The sequence below is a fragment of the Jaculus jaculus genome, chromosome 1 (genome assembly GCF_020740685.1).
Source record: "Jaculus jaculus isolate mJacJac1 chromosome 1, mJacJac1.mat.Y.cur, whole genome shotgun sequence".
Lineage (NCBI taxonomy): Eukaryota > Metazoa > Chordata > Mammalia > Rodentia > Dipodidae > Jaculus > Jaculus jaculus.
The window spans coordinates 157,099,352-157,126,572 of NC_059102.1; the positions used below are offsets into that span (position 1 = coordinate 157,099,352).

Here is a 27,221-nt window from a genome sequence, read left to right on the forward strand (position 1 = left end):
TCCTTCTATTCCCAGTCTCTGTAGGACTTTTATCATGAAGGGATGTTGGATTTTGTCAAATGCTTTCTCTGAATCTAATGAGATGATCATGTGATTTTTGTCCTTCAACCCGTTTATGTAATGTATTACATTTATAGATTTGCATATGTTGAACCATCCCTGCATCTCTGGGATAAAGCCTACTTGGTCAGGGTGAATGATCTTTTTGATATACTCTTGTATTCTGTTTGCCAATATTTTGTTGAGAATTTTTGCATCTATGTTCATGAGGGAGATTGGTCTGTAATTTTCTTTTTTTGTTCTATCTTTGCCTGGTTTTGGTATCAGGGTGATGCTGGCCTCATAGAAGGAGTTTGGTAGAATTCCTTCTTTTTCTATTTCCTGGAAAAGCTTAAGAAGCAATGGTGTTAGCTCTTCCTTAAAAGTCTGGTAAAATTCAGCAGTGAATCCATCCGGGCCTGGGCTTTTTTTAGTTGGGAGATTATTGATAACTGTTTGGATCTCCATGTTTGTTATAGGTCTATTTAAGTGATTAATCTCATCTTGATTTAATTTAGGTAGGTCATATAGATCAAGGAAATCATCCATTTCTTTCAGATTTTCATACTTTGTGGAGTATATGCTTTTATAGTATGTCCCTATGATTTTTTGAATTTCTCTGGAATCTGTTGTGATGTTACCTTGTTCATCTCTGGTTTTATTAATTTGTGTCTCTTCTCTCTTTCTTTTGGTCAGATTTGCTAAGGGTTTATCAATCTTGTTTATCCTTTCAAAGAACCAACTCTTTGTTTCATTAATTCTTTGGATTGTTCTTTTTGTTTCTATTTCATTAATTTCTGCACTAATCTTTATTATTTCTTCCCGTCTACTAATTTTTGGTTTACCTTGTTCTTCTTTTTCCAAGGCTTTGAGGCGAAGCATTAGGTCGTTTACTTGCGACCTTTCTAATTTCTTAATATAGGCACTTAAGGCTATAAATTTACCTCTTAGAACTGCCTTCATTGTGTCCCAGAGATTTTGGTATGTTGTGTTCTCATTATCATTTGACTCTATAAATTTTTTGATTTCCTTTTTGATTTCTTCATTGACCCACTCATCATTTAGTAGTGTATTGTTTAGTTTCCATGATTTTGTGTATGCTCTATAGCCTTTCTTGCTACTGATTTGTAGTTTAATTCCATTGTGGTCAGATAGAATGCAAGGAATTATTTCAATTTTCCTGAATTTGTTAAGATTTGCTTTGTGTCCTAATATATGGTCTATTTTAGAGAATGTTCCATGTGCTGCTGAAAAGAATGTATATTCTGCAGCCTTTGGATGAAATGTCCTGTATATATCTGTTAGGTCCATTCCTTCTATGACCTCATTTAGTCCAGATGCCTTTCTGTTTATTCTTTCCCTGGATGACCTGTCAATTGATGAGAGTGGGGTGTTAAAGTCACCCACCACCACTGTGTTTGGTGTTATCTGTGACCTTAGTTCTAATAGTGTTTGTTTGACGAATTTGGGAGCCCCCATGTTAGGTGCATATATGTTTAGGATTGTAATGTCCTCCTGTTGGAGTGTGCCCTTAATCAATATAAAGTGACCTTCCTTATCTTTCTTGACTAACGTCGGACTAAAGTCTACCCTGTCTGATATTAGGATAGCAACCCCTGCTTGTTTTCTAGGCCCATTTGCTTGAAACACCGTCTTCCAACCTTTCACCCTAAGATAATGTCTATCCTTTGTAGAAAGGTGAGTTTCTTGGAGACAACAAATTGTAGAATCCTGCTTTTTAACCCAGTCTGCAAATCTATGTCTTTTCGTTGGGGCATTGAGACCGTTGATATTAAGAGATATTATTGAAAGGTGTGTATTTATGTTTGCCATTTGTGTGTGTGTGTGTGTGTGTGCTACTGGTTCTACCTGTGCTCTCTTCTGTTAACTGGTATTTGAGTATAGCTTGTTTTTTCTAGGTTCCTTATATGTGTGCTTTTCCTTTTGTTCAGCATGGAGGATTCTATCAAGTATTTTCTGTAGAGCTGGTTTTGTCTTCAAATACTCCTTTAACCTGCTTTTGTCATGGAATGTCTTTATTTCTCCATCTATTTGAATGGATAACTTTGCAGGATAAAGTAACCTTGGTTGACAGTTGTTATCTTTCAGAACTTGGAATATATCACTCCAAGCCCTTCTGGCTTTAAAAGTTTGTGTTGAATAATCTGCTGTAATCCTGATGGGCTTGCTTTTGTAGGTAACTTGATTTTTCTCTCTAACTGCTTTCAATATTTTTTCTTTGGTTTGTGTGTTTGGAAGTTTGATTATAATATGGCGAGGAGAGGTTCTTTCTGGGTTTTGTCTGGCTGGGGTTCTAAAGGCTTCCTGTATCTGTATTGGCACCTCTTTCCCAATTTGGGGAAATTTTTCCTCTATGATTTTGTTGAAGATGCCTACTATGCCTCTGGAGTGGAGTTCTTCTCCTTCTACTATGCCCTGAATTCTTATATTGGATCTTTTCATAGTGTCCCGAATATCTTGAAATTCCCACTCATACTTTTCTATAAGTTTGTCTTTCCCTTTGTTGGACTGCATTAGGTCTGCCACGTGGTCTTCTAGCTTAGATATTCTGTCCTCTCCCTCATCCATCCTACTGGTGAGATTTTCTACAGAGTTTTTTATTTCATTAACTGTGTTCTTCATTGCTAGTAATTCTGACTGGTTTTTCTTTTTATTTCTATTTCCCTATTTATGTCTTGTATTGCCTTCTTTATTTCATTAAATTGGTGTCCTGCCTCTTCTTTGATTCCTTTGATTTCCTCTTTGATTTCCTCTTTGATTTCTTCTTTGATTGTTTTCATGTGTTCTTTGACCTCTTTAAACATATTTATAATTATTCTTTTGAACTCTTTCTCAGGCATTTCCTCTAACTCTTTCTCACTGGAGGACATTTCTGATGCATTAATACTTTTAGGTGGATTTATATTGTCTTGCTTTTTAGTGTTTCTTGTGTTATAATGTATATATTTTTGCATCTTGGATTAAGTTAATGCTTGGATTTTCTAGCTAGCTGTGTATTCTTAGCTGTATCAATTGATTTGATGTAATATATTTTCAGGGTAGGACCTTAAAGTATTAGGTGTGGCTCTTAAGACTCTCAGAGTATCTACAAAGATGTTCTTAGGGGTTGAGTTTCCCTGCTATAGGAGTATTCAAGCAGGCTGAGTGAAATAAAATACAGGTAGATTCTAAAATTTAACTAAACACTGTGCACATTCAATCAAAAACAGCCCCGAGTATGTATGCAAGAGTAGTTATTATAATGACCAGATCCTCTATCAACAAAGAGGTTTAGATTTCTGGTCTGTTGAGGGATCCAAGTCAGCTTGTGACCAAGTGAGACCCTTCCCTGGTGCAATCCCAGTTACCTTGGGTGATTTTGGTCTCAGTCAAGTTGCTGCCTGGGTCGTCGGGCTGCTGTTCTGATTTCTTGAGCTGGGCACTTGCTTTTCCTACGGGGCAAACCGAGCCGCTGCTGCTGCCTCTGCTGCTGCCGTAGCTGCCACCACCAGAGCCACCACCGCTGCTGAAGCTGCCGCTGCCGTGTCCACCGCCGCTGCTCCCCCCGAAGCCGCTGCTGCGGGATCTGCCGCCGCTGCCGCTTCTGGGTCTGCTGCTGCTGGGGCCGCTAGAACCGGTGCTGGAGCCGCTGAAGTTGCTGCCGAACTCTGCTCCTGCTTGGGTCCCGCTGTCAGCCCAAGTTGGCGTGGCCGGATCCCGGGCCACTGCTGTGTTCGCTGGAGCTGGGTTCAGGCGTTGGGGGAGGGGAGGGAGCCGCGGCTGCTCTGGATCTCTCGCTGCTCCACGTGTTCTTCTACCTCGCGGTCTTCTCCTCCGCTGATCGCTGCCGCTCTCCCCTCACGTTTCCCGAGTTGCGGAGAGTGCGGTGTGAGGGGAAGCGCCCGCACCTGGCTTTTCCTGCGGCTCGAACCGAGAGTCTGGCGGCTTTCTGCTGCGCCGTGGCTGCGGCGGTTGGCCGAGCTGCCGGAGCCGCTTTTCCCGCCTGTGCAGGCTCTGGATGCTCTATAACTCTTCTACTTCTCCGCTGCCGCCTCAATTTCCTATACACCTCACTTTTTAGTTAAAGTATGTATTTTGCTGAATTTTTTTGGTCTTTTTCCCCCCTAGGCTGCTTTGGCATGGTACCTACGCCGCCATCTTAACCGGAAGTCCCGATGAATTTATTTTTTTCATGGGTGTGTATGCCTGTGTATATGCATGTTTATATGTGCATGGGCACATACATATAAGTGGGTTTCATGCACATATGTGTGCACATGAGTGGAAGTCAGAGAAAAACCTCAGGTTTCACCCTTAGGAATACCATACTCCTCTTTATTTATTTATTTTTTGAGAGACAGACAGAGAGAGAAAGAACTGGCGCACCAGGGCCTCAGCCACTGCAATCAGACTCCAAATGCTTGTTCCGCCTAGTGGCCATGTGCGATCTGGCGCTTGTGCATCTGGCTTATGTGGGATCTGGAGAGTTGGACATGGGTCCTTAGGCTTCTCAGGCAAGTGCCTTCACTGCTGAGCCATCTCTCCAGCCCCATACTCCTCTTGTTGAGTCAGGGTGCCTTGTTGGCTGGCACTTACCAATTAATCTTAGATCTGCTAGCCAGAGCTCTAGGAGTCCTACTGACTCCACACCACTCATTGATATTACAGGTGTACACCACCACACCCAGCATTTACATGGGTACTAGGGCGCCAACTCAGGTGCTCACACTTGCAAGGCAAGCACTTGACTGTCTGAGCCATCTCCCCAGCACCAGATCACATGAATTTTTATAGCCATAGAGCAATGGAATTGTAGCAGATACATTTAACAAATGTATCAGCGGGGGAGACGGGGGACATCAGGTGAGTGAGCTACAGCAGAGTGGGGAAACCTCTTCTGTGACTCTCAGATGTTACGCTACAACATTCCGTGTTTAGGGTTGACGGAGACTGGAGGTCTGCCAACCCTAGCAATGCATTCTGAGTACATTAGGTCAGATCCAGCGGGTGAACGTAAGTGGCTGTTAGAGGGGGTAAGACAGTGCAAGGTGATTTTGGCTTTCATCATAGAACATTTCGTCTCTCCACAATCAGTGTCCTCAGCCAAGGTCAAACACTCTGTGGGAGCTTTACTACAGATAAACAGCTTCCTCAGAGAACTGCTGGTGAGTGTGTGTGTGTGTGTGTGTGTGTTGACTGGTACCATACACATGGAGGGAAGGAAGAAGCAAAGGAGAGATGTATAATAAGGGAATTAGTGATCATGGCTGCCGAGAGGCCCCACCTTCTAAAGAGGCAAGCGCGAGCCTCGGGAGAGCCAGTGGTGTAACTTTTAGGCCAAGTGCAGCTGAAGAGGAGGCTGAGGCTCCTGCTGACAGTCACAGCAAACCCACCAACCCCTCTTCGGCCTTTTGCTGTGACCAGGCCCTCAGGGACTGGAGGGACCATCTCCTTGGGGAGAGCCATCTGTTTAGAGTCCACCACTGAAATGCTAATTCCATTATGGTCACTGGACAGTCTTTGTGCCTCAAAGAAACTAACCATGGAAGGCCTGACAGATCTCCTGCCCCTGCCCAGGTCTTAACTGAAGAGGTTCCCACACCTTTGCTTGACCCCCTCAGAGCAGGGGAGCCATTCTCCCCCCAGGTGGCTAGCTATCTGGGAGTCTCTTCCAATCCTCAGGCTCCATCACCTGCTGGCCACATCAGCTTCTGGCCTATGCGTTGAGCCCTGAGAGCAGAGTCACTCTCCTCTTCCTCCCACAGTTCTCATGGCCACCCTATCAGGCAGAGAAATGGCCAGCCTCTGGCACAGAATGAGAGGGACAGCATAAACAAAATTATTTAATTGCAAAGTCTTCCCTGGAGCCTGAATTCAGAATCTTCGTGAATATGTAAATGTTATCCTCAGTTAGCCATTCTCAGGGGTTCCTGTTTATCTTAGCACAACAGGGGAGTGTTCTTGTTTATAAAATAGGTTCTGAGAATCCTTTGTCTCCATGTGTTTCCTTAGAGTCTATTTCCTCTTACTGTGGGTCCTCATTTATTTTAAGTATGTTTTTAGTTATTTATTTGAGAAAGAGAGAGAGAATAGGTGTGCCAGGGCCTCCAGCCACTGCAAACAAACTCCAGATGCGTGCACCCCCTTGTGCATCTGGCTTACGTGGGTCTTGGAGAGTTGAACCCATATCCTTTGGCTTTGCAGGCAGATGCCTTAACCACTAAGCCATCTCTCCAGCCTGGGTCCTCATTTTTTTTTTTTTAACACAGAAGGCAGCATATTGAGCGGCCTTAAGAAGCATCAGACCTGGGCTGCCTGGTGCTTGCTGTGTTCCTGGGCAGAGTTTCTCCTGTGGGCTTGGTGGACAGGGACCAGCCACACGAAACAAGAGTGAGTGGAGAGTCACCGTAGGATATGAGGATGACCTGCTGTGGTGGTTGGACAGATAGCTCTAAATTGATTCAGGAGCTTATTAAAAGCTTATAATCTGGTGCTGGAGAGATGGCTTAGTGGTTAAGGTGCTTGCCTGCAAAGCCTAGAACTCATGTTTGAATCTCTGGGTCCCACATTGCCAGACACAGTGATGCAAGCACGCAAAGCCACATGCGCACACAGGGGACGCCCACGTCTGGAGTTCGTTTGCAGTGGCTGAAGGCCCTGACATGCCCGTTCTCTCTCTCTCAAAATAAACTTAAAAGTTCTAAAAAGAAAAATAAGGCTTATAATTTGGATCTCCAGCTACCTGGCTAGAGGAGGTGTCGCTTTGGGTGAGTCCTAGGGTCCAGCCCTAAGGTGTGGGGGTGGATTTGCTGTTCAAACAACTGTCCTTCTCTCAATCCACATAGTGGCATGACTTTAAAAAAAACATTGCGCCATTTGCTATTGTTTTGCAACCGAACATAGCCCCTGTAATGGTTTGGATCTGAAAACGTCCTCATTTGCCCTTTGCATTAAGAGAACTTTAAAAAAAAAAATGTGTCTGTGTGTGTAGAGTATGTATGGTGTGTGTGATGTGCTACGTAGCTGCACATGCGTGTGCCCCGTGCATGAGTGCAGACGTCACAAGTGAGTGTCAGCTGTGCTCCTCTTTTCTCCTGTCCTCCTGTTCCTTGAGATAGAATTTCTGACTCAACCCAAAGCTACTATTTTGCTGGGTTCCCCCCCACACACCCCGATCAGAAAACCCCAGTGATTCCCCAGGCTCACCTCTTGTAGGGCTGGGGTTATAGGCATGAATGGCCAAACCCTTTATTTGTGTTTATATGTGTGCCGGAGATCAAAGTCGGGTGGCCTCTGGCCCTCAGGGTACACAGCAAGCACTTTGACCCACCGAGCTGTCCGTCCCTCAACCCTGGAAGGATGTTTTGCTACATGGAGATTCTGAATTGGTGACTTAACGTTCTTGTCTCTGTGATGTCACTTCTCAGCTTTATTTAGTGGATACATGTGTAGATAAGGCTCACGTGCTGTGGTGGCTTTACACGTGTCCTGTTTGTCTTCGGCTTTTGGCCCCTGGGGACTTAGGGTGATTTTTTTTTTCCCCCTCTATCTTGCCAGTGCTTTGTGGAACCTTAGTCTGTGGGGCTGTACCTCATCAGCTTAGATATAGATGTAAGACAGCGTCTACTTTCCTTCTTTTCTCCCATGGGTTCCAGCCACACGTCAGGGGACCTTCAGAGTCTTCGTGCCCTTCCAGCAACTTTCCATGCTCTCCTGTCTTTGGGCCTCGGTTTGTGCACATCTCTACAGACCCGTTTTTACAGTTTCTTTATACATCTTCCATGTGTAATCGGATCTTAGACCCACTTCTGAAATTCTGAATGATAGATAGATCCTGGATTTTCGGGTCTGGAGGTCATTTGATTCCTTTTTCATGGCTGGAGTTCCAGTCGTTGGATGAAACCGTATCTATTTAGCTTTATTTTTCTCTAGTTTTTCTTACATATTTTTGCATACATTCATTCTTCTGAAGTTCTTTGCTCTTCATTCTAATGCTGAAGCCACTATAAGTTTTTTTTTTAATTTTTTTGTTTTTATTTTTATTTATTTATTTGAGAGTGACAGACAGATAGAGCGAGAGGCAGAGAGAGATCGAGAACGGGTGCTCCAGGGCTTCCAGCCACTGCAAACAAACTCCAGTCACATGTGCCCCCTTGTGCATCTGGCTAACGTAGGTCCTGGGGATTCGAGCTTCGAACCGGGGTCCTTCGACTTCACAGGCAAGCGCTTAACCACTAAGCCATCTCTCCAGTCCACAAGTTTATTTTTGTTGCATGGCTTTTCTCTTCATTTCCCAGCATGTTGCAGCACTGCCACAGGGAATACCACGGGAATGTTACGCATCGTATTCATCAGGGCTTCTCATACTCTTCCTGCTCCTGAGAAATTTTACCTGGCTCCAGGTATATAGGTATCTAAAGTAGATATACAGATCAAACATTTATTACTAATAAATGATAAATAAATATTTAATTCACCAGGCATGGTGGCGCACGCCTCTAATCCCAGCACTCGGGAGGCAGAGGTAGGAGGATCAGGGAGTTCGAGGCCACCCTGAGACTACATAGCGAATTCCAGGTCAGCCTGGGCTAGAGTGAAACCCCACCTTGAAAAATCGAAAAAAAAAAAAAAAAAAAAAGAAAAGAAATTTAGCCCCAAACAATTTATCGTTGTGTATACATACAGTTTTACCATTTGTTAAAGATGAAAGCAAATTTGCATATTGAGACCCCCAGGCCTGTGCGCCTGCTTGTCTATCACAGCACCTCCGAAGAGGCACTCATTTGTTTCCTGCATGCTGAGGAATGACGGTAGTAAAATATCAAAAGTCGGTTTTTCATGATCAAACCACTATGCAAATATATGGGTATGTGCAGTAAGAGTGCTGCAATTCAAACGCGCAGTCGCATCAGAGCTAAGCTGAGGTGCCCCAAGCAGTGGTCCTCGGTGCTGGGTGCTGTGACGGTGGGCTTGGAGCTAATCGCGCGTGTTAAGCACTCAGAGGCAAGGCTACGGTGATGCCCCATGATGCGACGTGGGCGAGTGCTGCTGGAAACACCTCAAATATATTGTACGTTTGAATTAAATTTTTGGTTAACTGCTCACTTTCACTGTTACCAAAGTTTTCACAACCCCACATTCAGTGACACAATGCCATATGGACCTCAGTTGAAGAAGGCTTGGTGTGTCGAAAGCACGGATATCCAGGGAGTGTAGGTTTCCTCGTCTTTCTGTGCATGCTGGGACTCATCACTCATCCTGTTCAGAGACTGAGTGGCCTCAGGAGGCTGCACTCTGCCTCAGTGGCCTTCTCGTCAGGAACGCAGCCCTGCGCACCCTCAGTGGGGACCTTGGGGTGCTCTCCAATGCCTCCATCCCTGGCAGGTCCTGCCAGGTGCCCCTGGCCCATGTGCCCTGTGCCTTCACCTCCACCAGTCCACTTCTGGATTCAGCACCACGGAGAGTGGTCATGCAGCTCCTGCCGCTCTCTCTGGAAACCTGGCTGGGCTTGGCCCAAGGACCCATTGCTGTGTGTTCCTGGGTCTGGAGTATTCGCAAGATCCCAGGGAAGGACAACTGTCATCTCCCACCCTCTCCTCTGGCTTCCCATGGGGTGCATTGTTTGCCCTCTTCTCGTGGAAGCCACAGGCCCTCCTGCTTTTATTGTCTGCTTAGTTATTTCCTGTATTCACCAGGCTCTTACATCCCTTCCGGTGTTCTTTTGACGTGCCCTCAAGATCACTGACAGCTTTGTTTAAATTTTTTCAAAAGATTTATTTTATTATTAGACACAAAGAGAAGGAGAGAGAGAGGGAGAGAACAGGCACACCAGGGCCTCTAGCCACTGCATATGAACTCCAGACACATGTGTCACCATGTGCATCTGTCTTATGTGGGACCTGGAGAATCAAACCTGGGTCCTTAGACTTCTCAGGCAAGTGCCTTAGCCACTAAGCCATCTCTCCAGCCCCCCTTTCTCTCCCCCTGCTTCCACTTTTCTGGGAAGACTGTTGTGACTTGCCGTGGTTTTGTTGCAGACTTGGAATCAGCTGCCTCTCCCAAAAGCCTGCTTCTTTTCAGTAGAAATCTATCTTTAGGGAGCACGTGTAAGAAAGTGCTGGGCTTATTTGAAAGATGATGCCCACCACGTGTACCTAGACCACTTTTGCTTCTGTGACAGAGTACCTGAAACAGGGAAGGTTATATAGAGCGGAGGTGTATGTGGCTCAGCGTGCTGGAGGCTGGGGAATGTGAGCTGAGAGCCGGGGCCCTGCCTCTGGTGAGTCATCATCACGTGTTGGAGGGTGGAAGGAAGGAGAGAAAGGAAAGAGAAGGAACAGAAGGCTAAACACCCAAGGTAACAGCATAGACCCATCTGTGAGGGCAGAGCTTTCATAGCCTCTATGACCTCATAACCTCTGATGAGAGTTTGTTCCCTCCCAGTATTTGCTTGGAGATCATGATTTCAACATGTGCACTCTGGGGACACATTGAGGTCATGTGGCACAATGTCATGTAGATATCTCATCAGTCTTTTTTTTTTTTTTTTGAGGCAAGCAAGCAGACTGCCTTTTTTTTTTTTTTTTTAAGGTAGGGTCTCACTCTAGCCCAGGCTGACCTGGAATTCACTCTGTAGTCTCAGGGTGGCCTTGAACTCACAGCGATCTTCCTACCTCTGCTTCCCGAGTGCTGGGATTAAAGGCGTGCGCCACCACAGACTGCCTTTTTTATGTGAGAGTGAGAGAGAGAGAATTGTCACACTGGGGCTTCTAGCCACTGCAGTCTACCTCCAGATGCATGCACCTCCTTGTACGCTTGCATCACTGTGTGTCTGGCTTACATGGGACCTGGAGAGTCGAACATGGGTCCTTTGGCTTTGCAGGCAAGTGCCTGAACTGCTAAGCCATGTCTCCAGCCCAGCATCAGTCTTTTTAACCTCCTTCATCTTACATCTGTGTCTCCTTCCAACCTTATTAGAGTCTTTGCATTTTGCCCCTTTGTTTTGCTTTCTACTGTTGTTTCATTTCTTTCCTTCCCTCCCTGTATTTTACCTCTCTTCTTTCCTTCCTTCCTCTCTTCCTTGGGAACAGGGCTCACTCTATAGCCCCGGCTGGCCTGGAATTCATTATGTAGCCTAGGCTGGCCCTAGACTCACACCAGTCTTTCTGCCTTCGCCTTCCCAGTGCTGGGATGATAGGTCTATGCCACTACCCATGGCTAGAATTTGTTTTGTGGTTTTTTTTTTAAGGGTTTTTGAGGTAGGATCTCACTCTATGCCAGGCTGACAGGGAACTCACTCTATAGTCCCAGACTTGCCTCAGCTTCACAAGGATCCTCCTACCTCTACCTCCTGAGTGCTGGGGTTAAAGGATGCATCCCTTTGCCTGGCTGGAATCTATGTTTTAATGAGCAGTACTGTTTTTCTCATGGGTAGACATTCAGAGTCCTCCAAACAGTACCATCTAATGTTGGCACCTCCACCTGCTGTGTGACTGAGCAAACTTCAGGGTTCCATTTGAAGTGACGTTTTTGTCACTGGAAATCCCAGTCGGGTGCGCAATTAAACGATTGTGTTTGAAACTCGCTTGCAGTAATTTGCCTGTATCTGTTTACACCAGCGGCTATATAAGCATGGAGATTCTTTTGTTGAATGTTATTTGAATTTTAAGTTTTTAATTTTGGTATATAATCATGGGGAATATTTGCATTGCTTTTAAGCTGGAGCTATGAAACACAGAAGATACAAAGAAGCTTGGTGTCCCCTCTCCTCTCCTCTCATCTCCCTCTGCCAAGGGTAACAGCTTGTTACGTTAAAGAAAAAAAAGAAGGAAAAGGAGATTTTCAGCACTTTCATATGTGTATACAATGGATTTTGATCATATCTCTCCCCAATTACCTTCTCTCTTTCCCCCTTTCACTAACATTCTTCATCCCATTTAATCCCCATTCTACTTTCGTGCCTTGTTTTTTGTGTTTTTTTTGTTTGTTTGTTTTGCTTTTGGTAGCCAATTTTTTAAAACACACATTTCTCTATTATGTGTAGAAAAGGATTTAAAAAAAATAATCACTTAGTGGCTGAGAGATGGCTCAGTGGATAAGGGTGCTTACCATGCAAGCATGAGAGGTGAGAGGGCCCGATCCATCCTGTGTCCAACTCCCTTGCACCCACGTGAGCAACTGGGCGTGGCCACATATGGACGGCCAACCTTGACAGAAAATGGCAGCTCTGGGTTGAGGGAGAGACTCCTTCATCAAGAGATAAGTGGGGGCTGGAGAAATGGCTTAGCGGTTAAGCGCTTGCCTGTGAAGCCTAAGGACCCCAGTTCGAGGCTCGGCTCCCCAGGTCCCACGTTAGCCAGATGCACAAGGGGGCGCATGCGTCTGGAGTTCGTTTGCAGAGGCTGGAGGCCCTGGCGCGCCCATTCTCTCTCTCTCCCTCTATCTGTCCTTCTCTCTGTGTCTGTCGCTCTCAAATAAATAAATAAAAAAAACTTAAAAAAAAAAAAGAGATAAGTGGATGAGTACTGCAGTTACCTTCTCGTTGTTTGGTTAGATCGTCTGACGGGCAGCAGTTTATGGGAGGAGAGGGCATATTTCAGCTTGAGTTTCAAAGGGAACTGTTAGCATGTGGGGAAAGCATGGCAGAGCAGGCAGCCAGGGCATTCCTTCTTGTCACATGTCAGTGGGGGGTGAGCCAGCTCTGAAACACCCAATGGGCTGGTCTGATAAACCTCAAGGTCTCCCCCGCCCCCCCCCCCCCCAGCGACACACTTCTTCCAGCAAGGCATCTCCTCCCAAAGTCTCCCACAGTCGGGAGCTAAGTTGAGGCTTCATCAGCAGGCTTTGAGCCTATCAGTGACATTTTACACTCAAACCACCACAGTGAGCAGAAAGAAGAGGACACTTGACATTCCCTGGCCTCCTCAAGTGTGCCCAGGGCTTGGGAATTATATACACACACCACCATACTGTACACATACCTTCAAAAGAGTTCCTTTACGGCTAGAGAGATGGCTTCATGGTTAAGGCACTTGCTTGCAAAGTCAAAGGAGCCAGGTTCAAATTTCCAGGACCCCACGTAAGCCAGATGCACTAGGTGGCATACCATTTGGAGTTTGTTTGCAGTGGCTAGAGGCCCTGGCATGCCCATTCCCTCTCTCTCTCTCCACCTCTTTCAAATAAGTAAATATAAAGTACAATAAAAAGAATTAAAACAAGACCCTTAAAAAAATAATTCCTTTAGAGCAGGAATTTTGGGTTTTTGAGGGTTTGGGTATTTCACAGTACAGCAATTAGAACCTTGCTTTAACCGAATTAATGTCCTGTGAGGTCAGATATGTTCTTACTACTTTCTGCAGGTGCAAAATACACTTAGAGATGTTTAATAACTTGGCCAAAGCCACACAGCTGGCAAGCTTGAGCCTAGAACTGGAAGCCAGATCTTAGTCTAGCAAGGCCACTATACCCTTGTCTCCATAGCTCTGGAAACTGCCTGTCGCTGGGCTTGGACTCTTGATTTCATTACTTAAAAGATACTCTCTCCAGGTAATGGCTCACCTCCGTAATATCAGCACTTAGGAGGCTAAGGCAGGAGGATAACCATGAGTTCAAGGACTTCCTCAGCTATATAAAAGTGGTATCCTGCCTTAACAAAAAAGAAAACAAAGAAAAATTGTTGGGTCTGGTGGCTGTCTCACGCCTATAATCACAGCACCCAGGAGGCCGAGGCAGGAAAAGCACTTTGAGTTTGGGACTGGAGCTTACCTAGTGAGTTGCAGGCTAGCATGGGCTGGACAAATGGAAGACATTATTTGAAGTGGACATAACCTGACCCAGATCTCACATGCTCTAGCTGGTATGTGACATCTAAACAAGAAGTCAGAGAAGCAGGGAGAGGAGATGAGGCTTGATAGACAGGAGGAATGAGTTCAAGAGGACTTTCACAGCGTGTGGCTATAATTAGTAAAATTAATTTGGAAAAAATTGATTTTAAGAGTCTCTTCACAAAATAATAAGCATATGGGGTAATATATGTTAATTTTCACAGCTTAGCTATTCAACAGTATTCGTATTTTTTTTTTTTTTTTGACTCGGAGGCTCATGTAACCCAGGCTGGCTTTGAATTCCCATGTAGCTGAGGAAGACCTTCAACTTCTGGTCCTCCTCCCTCTACCTTCCATGTGCTGGGTGGACAGGCCTGCACCACCATGCCTGGTTTATTCAGGGCTGTGATTGAACCTAGGACCTCCTGCATGCTAGGCAAGCACAGTACCCATTGAGCCACAGCCCTAGCCTGGTGTCTACCTAATTCAGAATACCATGCTGAACACCACAAACATGTACAGGTTTTATTTGTGGGGTTTAAAACAATCAGTGAAAGAAGAGACCCATGTGGTGGTTGTACCTGCCATGTCATGTATGACACATGGATGACCCATGTGGTGGCCTTGTGACCACAGAAGAAGCTTGACACAGTTGTCCTCGCTGTAGGGAAGAAGTGCTTTATCTGTTCAGGATGTCTCTAGATGGTGTAGGAACCCCTGTTGGAAGACTCGGAGGTCTTTCTGCTAGAAACTCCCTCCTGGGGACAGCCAGAAAGTCCTGCCCCGTGGAGAAGAATCTCTTCCTGCCGGTGGGCTTTTGTATGGCAGTGTTTTAGCAGGATGCCTCCTTTTTAGGGATGGATTACTTTTCTCTCCTGAGTCAGGTGAGACTTAAAATATAGGTACATAGGCTGGAGAGATGGCTTAGTGGTGAAGACACTTGCTTGGGAAGCCTAAGGACCCAGGTTTGATTCCCCAGTACCCACATAAGTCATATGTACAAGGTGACACTTGTGTCTGAAGTTTGTTTGCATGGCTAGAGGCTCTGGCATGCCCATTCTGCCCATTCTCTCTACATATCTGCCTCTCTCTCTCTTCAATAAATAAACAAATAAAATATATTTTTTAATATCACATTGTGGGACTGGAGAGATGGCTTAGTGGTTAAAGCATTTGCCTTTGAAGCCAAAGGACCCAGGTTCAGTTCCCCAGGGCCCATGTAAGTCAGATGCACAGGCGGCACATGTGTCTGGAATTCATTTGCAGTGGCTAGAGGCCCTGGTGTGCCCATTCTCTGTCTATATCTCTTCTCTCTATCTCTCTCTGCTTGCAAATAAATAAATAAAATTTAAAAAATATACCACATTGTGTGTCAAGTACGTAGAACTATTATGTGTTGATCAACAATTTAAATTAAATTAACAACAACAAAAAAAAGAACAACCAAGGCAGAGAACATCCAAGGAGGAAACCACCGCATATTGTCCTCTGGCCTCCACGTGCACGTGCACATACACGCACACATATGCAAACACACATACTCACGTGTGCATAACACACACATACACAAATAAAAATACATTTAAAAAATTTTTTTGTTTATTTATTTGAGAGTGACAGACAGAGAGAGAAAGAGGCAGAGAGAGAGAGAGAGAGAGAATGGGTGCACCAGGGCCTCCAGCCTCTGCAAACGAACTCCAGACGCATGTGCCCCTTTGTGTATCTGGCTAACGTGGATCCTGGGGAATCGAGCCTTGAACCGGGGTCCTTAGGCTTCACAGGCAAGCGCTTAATCGCTAAGCCATCTCTCCAGTCCAAAAATACATTTAAAAAAATAAAATATTCCCAAAGTCATGATCTGGTCGAAATGAAACCCCCAAGTCCTGGCAGTGGGAACAGTGTCTTGGTTGCTTGTCACACCCAGGGGCCTCCTGGGCTTTACTTTTGAGGCTCCAAGTGCTTCAGTCCCCTCAGCAATGACAGCCAAGCCCCCAGGGCAGAGTCCCAAGCCATCTCGGTACAGAAGCTGGAGAGTGCCAAAGGCCGCGTTCACGGTGGGGAGCCCGGGGACTTCATGCCTCTCAATGACACAGGTGGATCATTGCGACGGTGACCTTCCTCCAGTGAGCCATGCTCCATTAGGGTTCTGCAGGGCATTTCCGAAGCTTGTCTGTGCTCTCTGCGTGAACTGTGGATGGTGGAGAGAGGAGCGAGAGAAGGAAGGCCGCGGGTGCTGGGACTCAGCCTTTCCCACTTCCAGCTTTACAGTCTGGAAACACCATACGCCTCTCTTACTGCTGTCCTTTGTCACCACATGACACAGCAGGAGAAGTGTGGAGGGGCACATTGTCCTTCCCCCATCCTGTCCTTGCTAGGTTATTTCCACACACCCCCCCCCCCACCTCTTCCCAGGTCAGCTTCCAAATTAAACCCAGCACACCATGTCACGGGGGGCTTGGTGTTATGAATTCAGTCACCTCGCCATATGTCACACTTCAGGGCAGCAAGGTCATTTATCCCCCTGAAACACAGGACGGCACATCAGCCTGTTTACAGCAGCTTGGAGCAAATCTCTGGGAGCGTATTAACACTCACGTGCCCCTGACTTTTCTGCAGGAATCTACGGGCTCCCCAGATGGGCCCAGTCGGGAGCTGAATGGCGGGCGTGGCGTGAAGTGGAAAGAACGCGTCGCCGTGCACGCACACGTGTGCCTGTGGGGCGCTCTCCTTTTTTATAACCCCATATTCTCTGTCCACCCGTCCATCCAATCTGGCAGCAGGTGGGCCGTCTTCCTGGGGCTGAGCGTCCTTCCTGTCACCATTAACCCTTTCCTGGGCTGTACCACCATACTGTCATCAGCCCTAGTGAGGAGGGGCAGGGTGTGATGTCATTCAGGTGGGCTCAGCAGCATCTGATCCAATAGGCTGGGCCTGTTTTGAGCTGGGTGGGGTGGGGTGGTGGGGGGGAGCATGTCCTGGTGTGGCTCTCATCCCTCCCGCACGAGGTGCGGACATCGAAACTCGGCTGAGCACATGCCCGGTGCCTATTCTCGGATTATTGTCTCTCATTATCCATCCACAGATGGCAGCATGAATCATACCCAAAGGAATTGAAGTGTTAGGTGCCAGGAGGTAGTTTCTAGGGGATTTGGGGAGGGGAGGGTGTATACAGCCTGACGACATGTGCCAGTAGATTTGGGAACAGCAGCTCTGTGCATTTGAGATGAGATTCCCAGTGGCAACTAAGTTTCCCCGAGAGACCGGGCAGTGTGTTGAAAAGAAGACTTGAGTGTTTTGATGAACCCCACTAGCACCCACAGACCGGCTTGTCACGTAGGCAAGCAGTGTCCGTCGCAAGCCGGCGGCAGAGTCCAGAAAGCGTGTTACCCATGCACGGCCCCCGAGGTTTCCCAGCAACAGCCCAAACTGCAGCTTGTGGCCAAGTGAGGGCATTGCAGAAGCAAAGGGATCTCAAGGTGTATAGTTTCTGAGTAGCCATTGTTTTCATTCCCTAGCATCTCCCTTTTACTTACAAAGTGTTTACAGTGCTGAAAATCCTCTCTCTCTGCTCTGGGGTGGGAGGTGGGAGGAGGGCCATAGGTACCGTCTGCTTCTCAGCCCTTGGCCGGGCAGCTGGGCTTTCAGGGAGCCTCAGAGCCGCACATTTGCCTAGCAGCAGGTCAGTGTGTCTGGAGTCCAGAGGGCGGGGGGGCGGGGGAGGGAGAAGGGATGACCTCACTGTGGGGTTCCTTGAATTCTTGCCCACATGGCTCTGCTGGTCCCCAGCCTGAGGTCAGGAACGGCTGTGGAACAGAGCTGGCTGGCCCTGTGATCTCATGGCCCTCAGGAGAAGATGCTGCAGAGCCACTGTGTGGAGCTGGGGTCTGTCCCCTGTCCCAGGAGCCCAGCAGTCCTAAGAAAGAATCCTCCTCTGCGGTGGTCTTGGTCATCTAGGTTTATTCTACCCCATCAGTAGCTCAGTCAGAAAGTAACTACTTTAGACTGGAGAGATGGCTTTAGCAGTTAAGGCGTTTGCCTGCAAAGCCAAAGAACCTAGGTGCTTTTTTTTCTTTCTTTCTTTTTCCTTTTTTTTTTTTTTTTTTTGGTTTTTCAATGTAGAACCTAGGTTTGACTCCCCAGGACCCACATAAGCCAGATGCACAAGGTGGAACATGCATCTGGATTTCATTTGCATTGGCTGGGGACCCCTGGAGCGCCCATTCTCTCTCTGTGTCTGCCTCTTTCTCAAGTAAATAAATTTTAAAAGTGACTATAGTAAGAGCAATAAAGATCCCCATGGCTGATTGGGGATGCTTGCTTGTGTCCAAGGTTTTTCCTTTCAAAGTGTGACATGTGTCATCCCAACAATTAGAATCTGTCTCAGTTGAAACAAAGAATTGCCCAGGTAGAAATGTAAGAGCTGCTTGTTGAATCTTTAACATAACCCGGCCGGCAGTCAGGGTCCCAACCTGAGTGCCCACGATGCCACTCCATGGGCAGAATGCCTTTCTTTTACATGTGTGTGTGGTGCTTTGGCATGGGAGCATGTGTGTATTGGTGGGGGGAGTGTGGGGTAGGTATGCCTAGAGGCCAGAAGTCAATGTTACGGGTTTTATTTTTCCCTCAGTCTCTCTGTACCTTATTCTTTGAGACAGGGTCTCTCTGAACCTAGAGCTGACAGATTTAGTGAGCTCAGCTAGCCGGTGAACCTTAGGGAGTCCCTGTCTCCATCTTCCCAGTCCTGAGATTACAGGTGTGCACTGCCATGCTTGGCGTCTTACCCGGGTCCTGGGGATCCTCATGCTTGCGTGATAAGCACTTTACCCACTGAGCACCTCCCTAGTCTGGAAGGAGGCCTTCGTAAGTTGCTCCTCTGTGAACTTGGAGCAGGGTATAGAGTCACCATCTACCTCCACAGTCATATCCTCCTGCCTCCAAATCCCAAAGTGAGAACTTTGCATCCTCAGCATTGTATTTTTTGTGGGCTTAAGTTATTTACAAGGATATTCAAAACAATCAGTCACATTAATTGTCTATGTTCATGGGGAACTTAGATCACCTTCATCAGAATTTTCTTAATGAAGTGTCATTTGATCAGTTCTTATTCCTGCAGGTATTGCGATGCAATTTTATGTTATTTAATGGTGTGGAATTTAAGTCGTACATTTCCCATGCATTTTAGCAGACAGGGGCCTCTGGGGACTCACATGTTCTCTGAGAAGGCCCAGTTATTGTCACAGAACACACGAAATCAAAAGAGAAGATGGTCTCTTTACCTAGGACGTTACTTCTCCGGTACTGGGGTTCAATTATAAGTGTGTTGTCTTTTCTCTAAAGGAAATTGCCTATCCTGAATTTAGTTATAAATACCAGGAAGTTGGTGAGCCACTGGGGAGGGAAGGAAGCCACAGAGGGACAAAGTGGGAGGTTTTTTTTTTTTTTTCTGTTTCTTTTTCCTTTTCTTTGCTGGAGAAGGTAAACAGAATCAAGAAATAGACTTAGCAGGTGTGATGGCATTCGGGTATAATCCCAGCACCTGGGAGGTTGAGGCAGGTGAATTACTGCAAGTCTGAGGCCAGCCTAGACAATGTAGTGAGACCCTGTCTCAACAGCACAAAAACAAGACAAAATGCATTAGGCTTCGTCGTCTGTAATTCATGGACCTGTGCTTGTAAAAGAACAAGGCGTTTCCATGCACAGTTGTGATTTTTGTGAGAAGACAACTGTGATGGTTCATCTCTGGTCATCAGTTTGACAGGATTTAGATTCACCACAGAAACAAATCTCTGGGCATTTCTGTGGGGGACTTTATAGCTAGGGCAGATGATGCCATCCCATGGGCTTCTGGGGTCCTGGAATGAATAAAAAGGAGAAAGTAGGGCTGGAGAGATGGCTTAGCTGTTAAGGCACTTGTGTGCAAAGCCAAAGGACCCAGGTTCAGTTCTCCAGGTCCCACGTCAGCCACATAGACAAGGTGGTGCATGCATCTGGAACTGGTTTGCAGTGGCTGGAGGCCCTGGTATGCCCATTCTTGCCCCCTCCCCATCTCTGTTCGCATGCCTCTCACTTAAATAAATCAAAATAAAATATTTTTTTAAAGGAGAAAGTGAGCTGAGCCCCAGCATTCACTGCTCTCTACTTCCTCACTGTGGACTAAATGTGGCCAGCTACCTCACGTGCCTAAACCACACTGTCTCCGTCAGGATGGACTGTAAGCCTGGAACTGTCAGCTGAAACAAGCCCTCCCTTCCCGAAGTTGTTTCTCGTCAGGAATTTGGTCATAGCAACACGGTATTTACTACAATAACTTTGGTTTAACGTTTTTAAATCCCTCTCCAGTGTGTCATATGACGAGAATTTTGGAGACATTTATTTGGTGACTTGTAGAAACTGATTCAAGCAAATCCCCTTGGAAAAGGGGGAGATTTTAACCCAGTGTAGACTCTTGGCAGCCTTGTGGGTTCTAGAGGAAGCCCAAGGCCCTTAGGTCATGGGCACCAATTTGCAAAAGCCCCTAGTTCCTTTTAGGATTCTTGCAAAGTCCCCAGGGCATCACTGCTCACAAAACCTGCAAGTCACCTGTCAGCTACCCGTAGACTCTCCAGATGCCACACATTAGCCTGAAGACGGGCAGAGCCACCGTTGGAGTGCATCTGTGGAGATCGGCAACCTCTGGCCTCACTGAGCCAGGCTCAGGGTCCTCTTCCACCTCCCGAGTCTCTGGGTACCAGTTGCCTCCTGAATGGGTAGGCGGCTAAATAGATGCTACTGTCAAAGGCAAACAAAAGGCAGGGATGCGAAGTGCCTTTGTCTCCCCTGGCTGTCTCTGCGGGAACCTTTCCCCAGGGTGGGATGAGATCACAGAGCCACTAGCACTTGCTTGCCGACAGGAGGTACCTTCTCTTGGCAAGAGCAGCATGCATTCCGGGGATGGGCAGAGCTCTGACTGCAGATCCAAGAGGAGACTGTTGAGAGGGACAGCTGCTCTCACCTTAACCTGGGTAGACTCAGAACCCACAGAACTGATTGTGTGCAGCAGGAAGGCAGTAACCCCAGGGTGCTAACTGCCCTCCAGTAGCAGACCCAGGAAACCAAGAGGCAATATGAAAGACAGCAGCCTCCCTTCTTGGCACCTTTGTAACTGAACAAACTCACAGCACTGTCCCTCCCCTAGCCATGAGCATCTTACTGGGCTTAGCCTTCACCCAGGTGTCACATGGGACAGTGTGGTGACGATCAGGCTGCTCCAATAAAGCCCCAGAACCTTGAGTGACTTAGGAGCCACAGAAATTGGATTTACTCTTCTGAAGGCCAGAAGCCTAAGGTCAAGGTTCAACCTTCATATGCAGGACTGGGGCCTTCTGCGTGTGGGCAGCTAAGCAAGGGTGGTTAGCATTGTATACAAGCTTGATCTATTAGTTTCTCTCCCCATTGCAATTACCAAACACCCAACAAGCAGCAACTTTAAGGAGGAAGGGTTTGATTTTTTTACTTATAGTCGGAGGGTTGTATCAGTTATTTATCACTGCTGGGACAAAACCAACCAGCAACAGTTTATGGAAGGAAAAAGGCTTAAGTCTGTCATGGTGGGGATAACATGGTAGGAGCAGGAAGCCTGAGTCACATCCTCACATCAGTAGTGAGAAGTGAAAAGAGAGAGAGAGGGAGAGAGAGCAAGAACAGCAAGCAGGGGCTATAATACCTCAAGACACATCCCCAGTGAGGCACTTCCTCCACTAAGTCTCCACCCTTAAGGCTACACAACTTTCCCAAATAATACCACTTGGCTGAGGACCAAGTTGGTTAAATACATGAGCCTATGGGGGACATTTGACGTTCAAACCACCACAAGGGTAAAGTGTGTGATGGAAGATGAGGAGCGTGAAGCGACCGGTCCCATTGCAGTCAGGAAGCAGAGCGGATGTCATGGTTCAGATGAGGTGTCTCCCCATAAACTCGTGTGTTTTCAATGCTAGGTCCTCAGCTTAGGGTAATTTCAGAAGAGGAGCCTTGTTGGAGGAGGTGTGTTTTGGGGCATGGGCTTAAGGATGTTATAGCCAGCTCCCCTTTGCCAGTGTTTGGCTCACTCTCCTGCTGGTGGACAGGAGGTGATGTCCACCCTCTTCTCATGCCATCATGGAGTTTCCCCTTGAGCCTGTATGCCTAAACAAACCCTCTACTCCCACAAGCTGCTTCTGGTCGGTGTGAGAAGGTAACTGCGACAGAGGATAAATGTCAGTGCTCAGCTCACTACGTTTTACTCAGTCTGGGATCTCCAGACTGGAATGGCGCCTCCATAGTAAAGGTGGATCCTCTCATCTCAGTTAATCTTCGTTAGTAACTCCTCACAGGCATGCTCAGGGATTTGTTGCCTAGGTTATGATGGATCCAATCAAGTTGATAATAGTGATTAACCATCACACCCAACTAGGAGCAGGTGCACAATGTCCCAAGGAAAGACAACAGGCTGGTGCATGATGGACTGAGGAGCCATCTCACACTGCCTGTGGGACCCTCAGTGGATAGATAGCTCCAGCTGCTATCTAACTTGCCCAAGGCCATATGCATCTAGCATGGCCTTCCTTTCAAACAAACATGTGTCAGATACCCACTACGGTGCCCTGCTTCCTATCTCTGCCTCATCCTAGAGTCATTGGTTTCCAAATTTATGGGTAGTATCAGAGCAGAGGAGGATAAAGAAGACTCTCTATGTCCCCAGGGACCCCAAGCTCTCCTGGCTGGGGTCGGTACAGGCACTGGGGTTGAGGAGAAGGATGAGACTCCCTCAAACAGATACAGACTGGAGGATGGAAGGAAGCCAGCCATGATGGGCAACGATGAGAATTTGAGGTGCTGCTTCTGGGATGGGTCTCCACCCACCCAGGCAATGTATTGGAATGCTGCTTTGGGGGTGCAAGGATGACTTGGGGCTCAGCAGGGTGTGGCGCTTTGGGAGGACCCACATGTGGCGTTTCTTTTGAGCTCTATGAGATGCTCTGGGATGCTAGCACTGCCTGGTGTCACAGTGACACCATCCCTTCCCAGACATGGTCTCCACCTCCCCCGCAAAGCTGAGCGTGATCTTCTTCCCATGATCCCGACTCCAGTAGGCCGTGATTGGCAGATTACAGATCCTGAAGATGCGCTTTGCAGAGCGTGAGACAAAATTAATGTTAAGTATAAGCATTTGAGGTGCTGCAGAGAACATGGTTGTCGATTTCTGAGGTGCGAAAACAGATGAGGCTCCCCCCTGCTTTACGTAGCTAGTTGATTCTGTGAAGTGGGGCTGACCTTTCTGGGGCTTCACTTCCTGGATGCTTTGCCATCCAAGAGGCTCTGTGACAAGAGACTGACCTCTTTCTGTTCCACCAGGTTGGAGGAGAGAGTGTGACCCCCGTGGTGAGGGTTCTGAATCCTCAAGGCCCCCTGAGCACCCAGAGTGGAGCTTCTGGGCCTTGGGATCTGGTCCTCTCTGCCCTCACTGTCCATGTGAGGCTTTTAGCATTGGTCTCTGGGCAGGTACAGGTAACATCGGCACCGGGTTCCCCCTGCGTACACCACAGGGGCCTCATTCGAGAAAAAGACAGAGCAGAGCAGGGAGGACTGTAGCTCCAAGTGAACACAGGTCTGCTGCTCTTATAGCCTGCCTCGTTAAACATGTAGCCAGCGGAGTTCGCCGACCTACAGTCTTGCCTTGGCTCTGGAGCCCATCAGCTGTGTACCATTGGGCAGGTCACTTACCCTCTCTGCGTTTCCCTTTTCTCTTCATTCAGCAGATATACTGGTGGCCACCTCATGGAGTTGTGAGGCTCAGTGCCTGTAGAGCTCTCAGAACGGTGTGTGGCTCACAAGGAGTGCTTGCAGGGACTTGTACTGTTACTGTGTCGTTCTGTCTAAATTTGTACTGATTTATTTGTGTGTGTGTGTGTGCACGTGCACATGCGCTTGTGTGTGTGTGTGTGTGTGTGTGCACGAGCATGCACAATGGGGTCTTTTGTTTTGTGCTCCTTTTTTTAGTTTAAAAAATGTATTTGGGCTGGTGAAATTGCTTAGCGGTTAAGATGTTTGTCTGTGGAGCCTAAGGATCCTGGCTTGATTCCCCAGGACCCACATAAGCCAGACACACAAGGGGGTGCATGCATCTGGAGTTCATTTGCAGTGGCTGAAGGCCCTGGGGCATCCATTCTCTCTTTCTCTATCTGCCTGTCTCTCTCTCTCTACCTCTCAAACAAATGAATAAATAAACAAAATATTTAAAATGTATTTATTAATTTGAGAAAGAGAGGGAGGGAAGGCGTGAGAGAATGGGTGTGCCAGTGTCTCTAGACACTGCAATTGAACTCCAGATGCATGTGTCACCATGTACATCTGGCTTACGTGGGTTCCAGGGAGTTGAGCCTGGGTTCTTAGGCTTCGCAGGCAAGTGCCTTAACCACTAAGCCATCCCTCCAGCCTTGTGACATTCCAGCCATGTCTGGGAAGGCCTTCCTGCAATATGGGTGTCCCTCTAGTTTCTTCCACACAGACAGGCTGCCAACCTTCCAAATCCCCCATGCTGGTTCCTGTTTGCTTGGTGGTTCCCTCTCAGCCTCTCGCCTGCACATCTCTCACTGTATGCAGTCTTGCCGCCTGCTAGGTCTGCCTCCATAAAATACGAGGGTGGTACAGTCAAGTTCCCTCCCATTCAGCAATGCAAGGTCAGGTTCAAAAGGTCACCGAGATAACCAGGCGTGGTGGTGCACGCCTTTAATTCCAGCACTCGGGCGGCAGAAGTAGGAGGATTGCCATGAGTTTGAGGCCACCCTGAGACACCATAGTGAATTCCAGGTCAGCCTGAGTAGAGTGAGACCCTACCTCGAAAAACCAAAAAGAAAAAAAAAAGGTCACTGAGGTGAATATTTTTCTCGAGACCATAATATTTACTTAATGACAGGGGAGAGAATGGTGGGGCGGTATGAGAAAGGAAAGGAGTTGCAGAATGCCCGATGGGGGAAGGGCGGTGGTTCTAAGGCTTTTCAGGAAGGGGAGGGGGAATCTTGCACTGCAAGGGAGGGGCCTTGCACGGAACCTGTGTGACATGAAGGGGAAAGCCGAGCACCTGTGACCCAAGCCTGTGTGATCCTTGTTATCTGGAGCACCTGCTAAACTCCTTCCAAGAAGTGAGACTGGGGATGTCACTTCTCCACCCAGGGTCACAGGTGGAAACAGGGACTGTGCCCCTTTGACTGGTGGAAGGCAGCATAGCCTTGATGTCTACAATCTGGGGAAGTGAGACTTAGTCAATTTCTGTAACAGGAGGATTACAAAATCTTCTGTGAGTGCTCTACTGACTAAGCCATCTCCCCGGACCCTCAGACTCTTTCTGCATTGGTGTACATTATTTGTACAAAATAATGTTTTCATGATCACATGTCACACATGCGTCCTTTGATCACATTCACCCCGTTGCCCTGCTTTGACCTCCTCATGCTTCCCCCTTACTCTTCCTCTTCCCAAAACTTATATATTTTAGGTCCTGATTTTGCTCATGAAAGAAGATGAATCTTGGAGATTCTTCTTTCGGATGAGATTGGGTGCATTCAGGGTGGTATGGTCATAGACGAGATTCATATTTCAGACATGTTCTGCACAACCTTGACAACACACACCAGTTTCAAAACCATCCCCCACACCATTTCTAGACCCAATGTCTGTGTTCACTGGGGTTCTTCAGAGAGGCAGAACCGATAGGAAACAGACATGTACACATACATGCACACACGGCACGATTCACATACATACTTGACTTTGGCTCGGCTTTGGATTTTTCAGTGTTACGACAGTGTGAATGTGACATAAATTTGGTACAAATGTTCAAGTTTTGAAACTCGATTTTGCTGGGGCAGCAATATGCAGGGTGCCCCTCTTCTGCAGGGCTGGGCGGCAGGGTCAAGCTCAGATCTCAGGCAGCCCGCACGGTCCTAAGGGTGAACGGCAACGTGCTGCGGCATGCTGTGTGACTGAGCTCTGCTGTTGGCAGCCCAGGCGCGTTCAGCACACAGCCAGCTTTCTGTGTTTTCAGCTTGTGATGGGTTGACTGACGTATGTCCTCAACCTAAGTCAGGAAGCCTCTGCGGTGGTGCGTGAGTGTGAAATGAAGGGCTTCACTGTAACGTACTAGCTCACATGACTTGGGGCTGGAAAGCGAAATCTCTAAGGAAGCTGGAAACTGAATGTGGTGATGACCTTCGTGTCGCTGGGACAAAACACCCGACCCAAAGCCGCTTACGGGAGGAAAGGCTCTATTTCTGCTTACCAGCTCGAGGGGAAGTCTTCACTGTGGCAGGGAAAAGGATGGTAGAGCGGAGGTTGGGTATCATGTCTTGGCACAACAGCTGGCAGACAGCAGCAAGCGTGAGCTGGCTCTAGCAGGGAGGAAGCTTTTGCTTGTAAGACCCCAGAGCCCACCCCCAGCAGCACACCTCCCGCAGCCAGGCTCCACCTCCCAAACTGTCACCAGCTGGGGACCACGTATTTAAAACACATGTGGCTATGCGACACAGTCCACCTTCAAACTGCAACTTGGAGGCAGAAGTAAATGTTCCAGGCCTGAGGATTACTTCTTCCCCAGGAGACCTCTGCTTGCTCCACACAATCCCCGCCCCCAATTGCCACCTGGCTTCAGTTAGGTGTAGATATGTGTGACTCTGGGCGTGTGTCACATGCTCAGTTCTTTTGTGGTTATATTTTCACTAGCTCAGAGCCCTTGGTCTCCACTGTAGGACACTATGGGCCTCACCCATGGGATCTCTGGCTACAGTCTGTCTTTGGCGCTCCAGGACATCCCTGGACACTTGCTCACTGGTCTGACCACTTTTGCAGATCAGGAGGCAGGCAGTAGGTCTATAGAGCTTCATTGGAATAATTAATTTCTGGTGGAGATCTTTTTTGAGTCAGGATCTCATACATCCTGCCCTCAAACTCACTATGCAGCTGAGGATGACATTTGAATTCCTGATTCTCTTGCTTCTATCTCTCAAGTTCCAGGATTACAGATATGCACCACCTTGCCTGGTTTATGATGGAACCCAAGGCTTTGTGCATGCCAGGCAAGACTCTCCCCACTGAGCATCAGTCCCCAGCCCCTCAGGGCTATTTCTTTTATTTATTTTTTTGTTTATTTTCATTTATTTATTTGAGAGCAACAGACACAGAGAGAAAGAGGCAGAGAGAGAGAGAGAGAGAGAGAGAGAGAATGGGTGTGCCAGGGCCTCCAGCCACTGCACACGAACTCTAGATGCATGCACCCCCTTGTGCATCTGGCTAACATGGTCCTGGGGAATCGAGTCTTGAACCGGGATCCTTAGGCTTCACAGGCAC

General features: G+C 47.4%; 1 protein-coding gene across 9 annotated transcripts in view; it reads left to right on the forward strand.

The window, feature by feature from the left end:
• The window catches only part of Shank2 (SH3 and multiple ankyrin repeat domains 2), a 609,914-nt gene that overhangs the window by 198,343 nt on the left and 384,350 nt on the right, over nt 1-27,221 (forward strand). The window lies entirely within an intron of this gene.